This window comes from Macrobrachium nipponense, chromosome 46 (genome assembly GCF_015104395.2).
Source record: "Macrobrachium nipponense isolate FS-2020 chromosome 46, ASM1510439v2, whole genome shotgun sequence".
In the NCBI taxonomy this organism is placed as follows: domain Eukaryota; kingdom Metazoa; phylum Arthropoda; class Malacostraca; order Decapoda; family Palaemonidae; genus Macrobrachium; species Macrobrachium nipponense.
This window is the reverse complement of record NC_061106.1, coordinates 45,256,288-45,262,287: the sequence shown is the minus strand read 5'-3', so window position 1 is coordinate 45,262,287 and position 6,000 is coordinate 45,256,288. Positions and strand designations below refer to the sequence as shown.

The 6,000-nt window shown below is 40.4% G+C and overlaps 1 long non-coding RNA gene across 1 annotated transcript in view; it reads left to right on the top strand.

Moving 5' to 3' along the window:
- The window catches only part of LOC135214626 (uncharacterized), a 441,347-nt gene that overhangs the window by 143,499 nt on the left and 291,848 nt on the right, over nucleotides 1-6,000 (top strand). The window lies entirely within an intron of this gene.

Here is a 6,000-nt window from a genome sequence, read left to right as displayed (position 1 = left end):
TGTATATATACTTATATATGTATGACAGAATCACGATAATTTGGAACGTGATGAATATATGAATAAAGGCAAAAGCCACGAAGGGGATTGAAACGAAGGAGAGAGAGAGAGAGAGAGAGAAAGGAAAATATAATAATAGAATAAAGATAATGCAGTCAGTTCATGAAGCCACTGTTATAACTGGAAAGAGGGGGCATTGCGTCATAATGATACGATCTCCCGAAAGCAAACGAGGGCACAATTGGGGTGGGTATGGCTGATAATTTATTTCCGTCGTTGGGCAACACTATTACACGTGTGTCCGCCTCCCGTGACTCGTAGGCTACGGATCCCGTAGAGGGGTAGTGCCGTCAGTGGACCTCATGCGTTGCACTGTAGGCATTACTTAAGGTTCTTCGCAGTGCGCCTTCGTCCCCTAGCTGCAATCACTTTCGTTCCTCTTACTGTACCTCCTTTCATATTCTCTTTCTTCTCATCTTACTTTCCACCCTCTCCTAACACTTGATTCATAGTGCAACTGCTTTGAGGTTTTCCTCCTGTTACGCCTTTTATCAAACCTTTTACTGTCAATTTCCATTTCAGCGCTGAATGACCTCACAGGTCCCAGTGCTTGGCCCCTGGCCTAAATTCTATATTCAACTCAACGTAGGCTACGGAATAACTTTATGACGTCATTCCTACGACATTTGCTTTTTTTCAGGGTGGGTCCCCGTAGGGGTTGTAGTGAGTCAGCACAACTATACTACTTTTTTTTTTGTTTTTTTCATCTGTCCATCCGGCTGTGGTGTATGCGTATGGTAACACTGCGTCCCGGGCTTTAGATAGTTACATTGCTTACATTCAACAATAATAATAATATGCTATTTCGAATATTAACGGTGTAATTCGCATACTGTAATTTATTAAAACACTTCAGTTGCAAGTGTACTCCCAGATATCCTTTTATTTACCTAAAACTTACACATAGTGTAACTATTCGAAGCCCGGGACGCAGTGTTACCATACAAAAACACCACAGGCGGATAGACAGATGGAAAAAAAACAGCGTATAGTGTTTGTTTCTCATGACGTCTATCGCGCAAAATACGTCATAACGTCATGTTTAGCAACTTTTCTCTTTTCATAGGCTCCTGCGGCGTGTTTGAAGCGTCATTTCTTACCCTAGCTACACCCGTTTTTGAGTTGTCCGTCAAAGAAAATGATCGAGATGGCTATTTGTGTCTGTCTGTCCGCCCTCAGATCTTAAAAACTGCTGAGGCTAGAGGGCTGCAAATTGGTATATTGATTATCCACCCTCCATTAATCGGACATACCGAAGTGCAGCCCTTTAGCCTCATTAGTTTTCATTTTATTTTAAGGTTAAAGTTAGTTTTGGATCGTGCGTCTTGCACCGCTGTGGGTGCCAGCTGCCGACGCATCTTCACCAGACCGCATCTGGGGAGCAACTGAACCTCCCCGTTCGTGGTTGCAGTTTTCTTACTGCAGCACATCGAGAGTTTCGAAGTACAGTATTGAACACTGTACAGAAGACTCTTTCCATTTTGCTGTCCAACCACTCTAACTCCAAATTTTCGCCTTAAGCCCCGAATGGCTGGAATTACCCCAGCGCTTGGCCAGCCATAGATTTTTCGTAAATCAATTTTTCCAAGGTTTCCTCCGTATTCGTGTTATTTAACGAAAATAAATTTCATTTTGATTGTTTACAAGTTCGTGTCAGTTTCGCCTTCCTTGATTTTTTTTTTTTATATAAATTGGCGAAAGGGGATATAGATACCTCGCCATAATTAGCCCTCCGATGCCAGTGACATTTGAAATTTCGTGGAGGAAAATTGAATGAAATTTTACACAAAAAATAATTAAATAAACGAAAGAAGAGTCGAGCAAAAATACTACATACAGACATCAGACACATATGGAGAGATGAGAGAGAGAGAGAGAGAGAGAGAGAGAGAGAGAGAAGAAGAACATTGAAAGAAATATCGAGCAAAACTACAGACATCTGACAGGAGAGAGAGAGAGAGAGAGAGAGAGAGAGAGAGAGAGAGAGAGAGAGAGAGAGAGAGAATTTGTACTGACAGAAAGATGCGTTAGTTGGTCAGAGGGGAAAGCGAGAGACATTTCGGAACGTTATGGTCATTGCACTATTGGCAGAGAGAGAGAGAGAGAGAGAGAGAGAGAGAGAGAAGGAAGGAAGGAAGGAAGGGGAGAGCGTAGAATTCTGAGGGGAATAGTGGTTAGCACGGTGATTGTGAGAGGGGAAACGAAGAATGAGGGTAATCGCCAACTGGACGAAAGTGTTAAAATTGAAGAGTGAATAAAGAGAGGAATTTTTACTGGTGGTTCTAAGGGAGCGGAAAAGTGCGTGAGATGGAATCCCCAATGTTATAGCTATATATATATATAACTTGCGCGTTAATGGCTCCAGTGGCTCGCTTGGAGCAAGCGCTTACCCCACAACAGCTACAAAAGCATAAACAATAATGATGATTGCGGTGATGTTGAAGGTGGTGGTGGTAGGAGATGACAACAGTGACATTAACTAGCAACAATATAGTAATAGTAATGTTCACAATAGAATAATAATAATAATAATAATAATAATAATAATAATAATAATAATAATAATAATAATATTGACCACAACAGAAAACGGCAGCACTAATAATGATAATGATAAATAAAATATGTAGTACCCATACATAACTGTGGATTTGATTCTTCATTTCAAGACTCATAATAATAATAGTAATAAGAACTGAAAAGTAAAATCCACAGTAATATGTCTAATATGGAGGACCGTGCAGGTCTTCGAAAGCTCTCTGCTTTGTATTTTAAATAACAGATCAGAAATATTACTGTGGATTTACTTTTCCATTTTATTTTATTAACTCATGTGATTATGAGGTTTCTTTGAATAGTAATAATAATATCCACTGCAAAATTACGGCCGTAGTAATAATAATAATAATAATAATAATAATAATAATAATAATAATAATAATGATATTCAACGACATATGTCCATTGCCCAGTACTAGCAACGAATTCGTTAATATTACTCAAGCTGTCATTAGCAAAACAATTTTATGTTTTGGATTTTGACTCGATGTAAATTCATAATAATGCATACTTAACAGTAGCCAGGCGAGAGAATCTCGTCCCGAGTTGGAAGACGGCAACTCTAAACATTATTGTCGCTGATACTCGCAAAAGACGCAGATAAATTTATACACGATATCTCCTTAATAGGCAGAGAATTGGTCCTGGTATTGTGTCTTTAGAAAAAGTCTACCCTTTTGCAGGATATATGGAAATTACCTCCTGAATATTATTGACTCTCTCTCTCTCTCTCTCTCTCTCTCTCTCTCTCTCTTTTTATATCGATCGCCTGACCTTTCGGGCTGATGATTCAATCGTCCCCTTTTTATAGCTTCCTCTATCGATCCTGGGCAGCTAACGGATCGGCGTATAGGATTAGGAGTTTTAAATAAGTACGGTATGTCTTTTGTGTTATTTATATAGGCAAATATACTAATAAATATGTCTGTATTATATAATATAAGATAAAAAAAAAAAAAAAAAAAATATAATTAACATATATAATATATATATATATATAAAAAAATATATATATATATATATATATATTATATATACTACATGTATATATATGTGTGTATATTATATATATATATATATATATAGATATATATAGTGTATATATATATATATATATATATATATATATATATATATATATATATATATATATATATATATATATACAGCTTACATGTAATTCAGATTTGGATTTTAACTGCAATGCAATTTGCATAGAAATGTATAAATATGTTGTATGTGAATTCTTAAGAGTGCAAATACAATATGTTTATACATTTCTATATATATATACCGAGAGAGAGAGAAAGAGAGAGAAAAAGGCTGTTACACTCGGTGATAAAAGAAAATCTTATTCGGAAACGGTTGAGAGAGAGAGAGAGAGAGAGAGAGAGAGAGAGAGAGAGAGAGAGAGAGGTCCGTAATGACTACGAAGACATGACAACAGTAATTATAAACCCGAGGAGGGAGAGAAGCTAAAAATAAACCCAGGGGAAACAACGGAAGGTGTTGATAATTGAGGATAACGGAGGGACATGCAGTAATAAATGGAAGAAGTGGGGAGAAGAAGAAGAAGAAGGGAGGAGGAGGAGGAGGAGGAGGAGGAGGAGGAGGAGGAGGAGGAGATGATAATGCAATAACAAAAAGATAGATTTCTTCCACACTTAATGGAAGACTCGAATAAAGAATAAAAATAAATAATTGAACTTCTCTGAAGTATACATATATTTTATATATATATATATATTTATATATCTATATTATATATCTAATATATATTTACGATATTATATATATATAGATTAAAATTAAAATATAATTATATAGTGAAAATTTTGGGGGGATGAAAATGTTCGAGATGATGAATGTAAGTGGGATTGGGATGGGAAATACATAACCTCTCTCTCTCTCTCTCTCTCTCTCTCTCTCTCCATCTCCTCTCTCTCGCTCCTATCCAACTCCCCCCACCTCCTCTCCCTTCTCTATCTCACTCTCCTCTCTTTTCCTCTCTCTCCTTCATGCGGAAGCATCCCATGGGCGGACGAAAGGGATCGACAAACATCATATATATTGAAAGAAATTTAAATTATATTTTATTTCAACTCCTGATGCTACACGCCAATCGAACGTCTTCTTCGATAGCGGCAGTTTGGAACGTATTCCATTTTGAAGTTATTCACGCGAAGGATTCCTCGCTGGAACACGGAGAGAGAGAGAGAGAGAGAGAGAGAGAGAGAGAGAGAGAGGAGAGAGAGAAAGTCGCCGAGATTGGTCCATACTGTCGTCGTCGGAGCAGCAGCAGCAGAAGCAGCGACGCCTTCGAATCGTTTACCGAAATCGATAAAAAAAAAATCGTCTTTGAATCGGAAGAAGCTTTCTTCGTCGAGAGGATGTTTTTTTTTCGAAAAGAGCGTCATTACGGCTGAAGAAGAAGAAGAAGAAGAAAGTGCGCTTCGTAGTCCGTCCGCCCTTTGGTTGGTCGGTCGGTCCGCAGAGCGGATGGCAATGCTGCTGCGGCGGCGGGAGCGGCGGCGTCCGCGGGGCCCTACGGTACTGCTGCTGCTGCTGCGACGCGCAACGGGTGGGAGCTAGAAAGCCACAAGTTGACACTGTTGCATGCACTGCGCCGACCAGGGTGTCCCGCAGCCTGGCTGGCTACCCAGTGCCACAACACACTACACTCGCGCGATCATCCTGCCCACACCTGCCCCCTCCTCCTCCTCCTCCTCCTCCTCGTTGCCCATTGGCACCCAGGGACAGCAGCAGGGCTTTTTTCTAAAATGTCTTCCCCCCCCCCCCCCATCCCCCTTCGACGGGAGAAAATCAAAACTTAGGCCGGAGCGACGGACCATTTCAAGGGAGAGAAAGACTGGCGAAGAAAATTAAAAAAAAATGGGGGTTGGGGGTGTTGGGCTGGGTAAAAAGCGATTATGAGAGAGAGAGAGAGAGAGAGAATGAGAGTGAGAGAGAGAGAGTGCGTGTGTATATACATGCGTGCGTGCGTGCGAGAGAAGGAGTGAGAAAGAGAGATAGAGAGAGAGAGAGAGAGGAGAAGCGAAGATTGAGAGAGAGAGAGAGAGAAGAGAGAGAGAGAGAGAGAGAGAACGGAGGGTGCTTAGGAGAGGGCGCGGCAGGTGGCCATTCAACAGTAGTGTAGAAGCGATCGTTCCCGTCCCAGGCTCCACCTACTTATTTTTCATCCACTTTTAAAAGGAGCTCTTCTGTCTATTTCGTTCCGGTGGGCCGCCTTCCATCCACATCTGTCCAGAATAGAAGCTCATGGCAAAGTCTAATTCGACCCATGAGGTCGGAGAGAGTCGAAATGGAATCGCGAATCAATTGTTGCAATGGTGGCAATCGCTCTCGCTCCGCCCCCTGGAC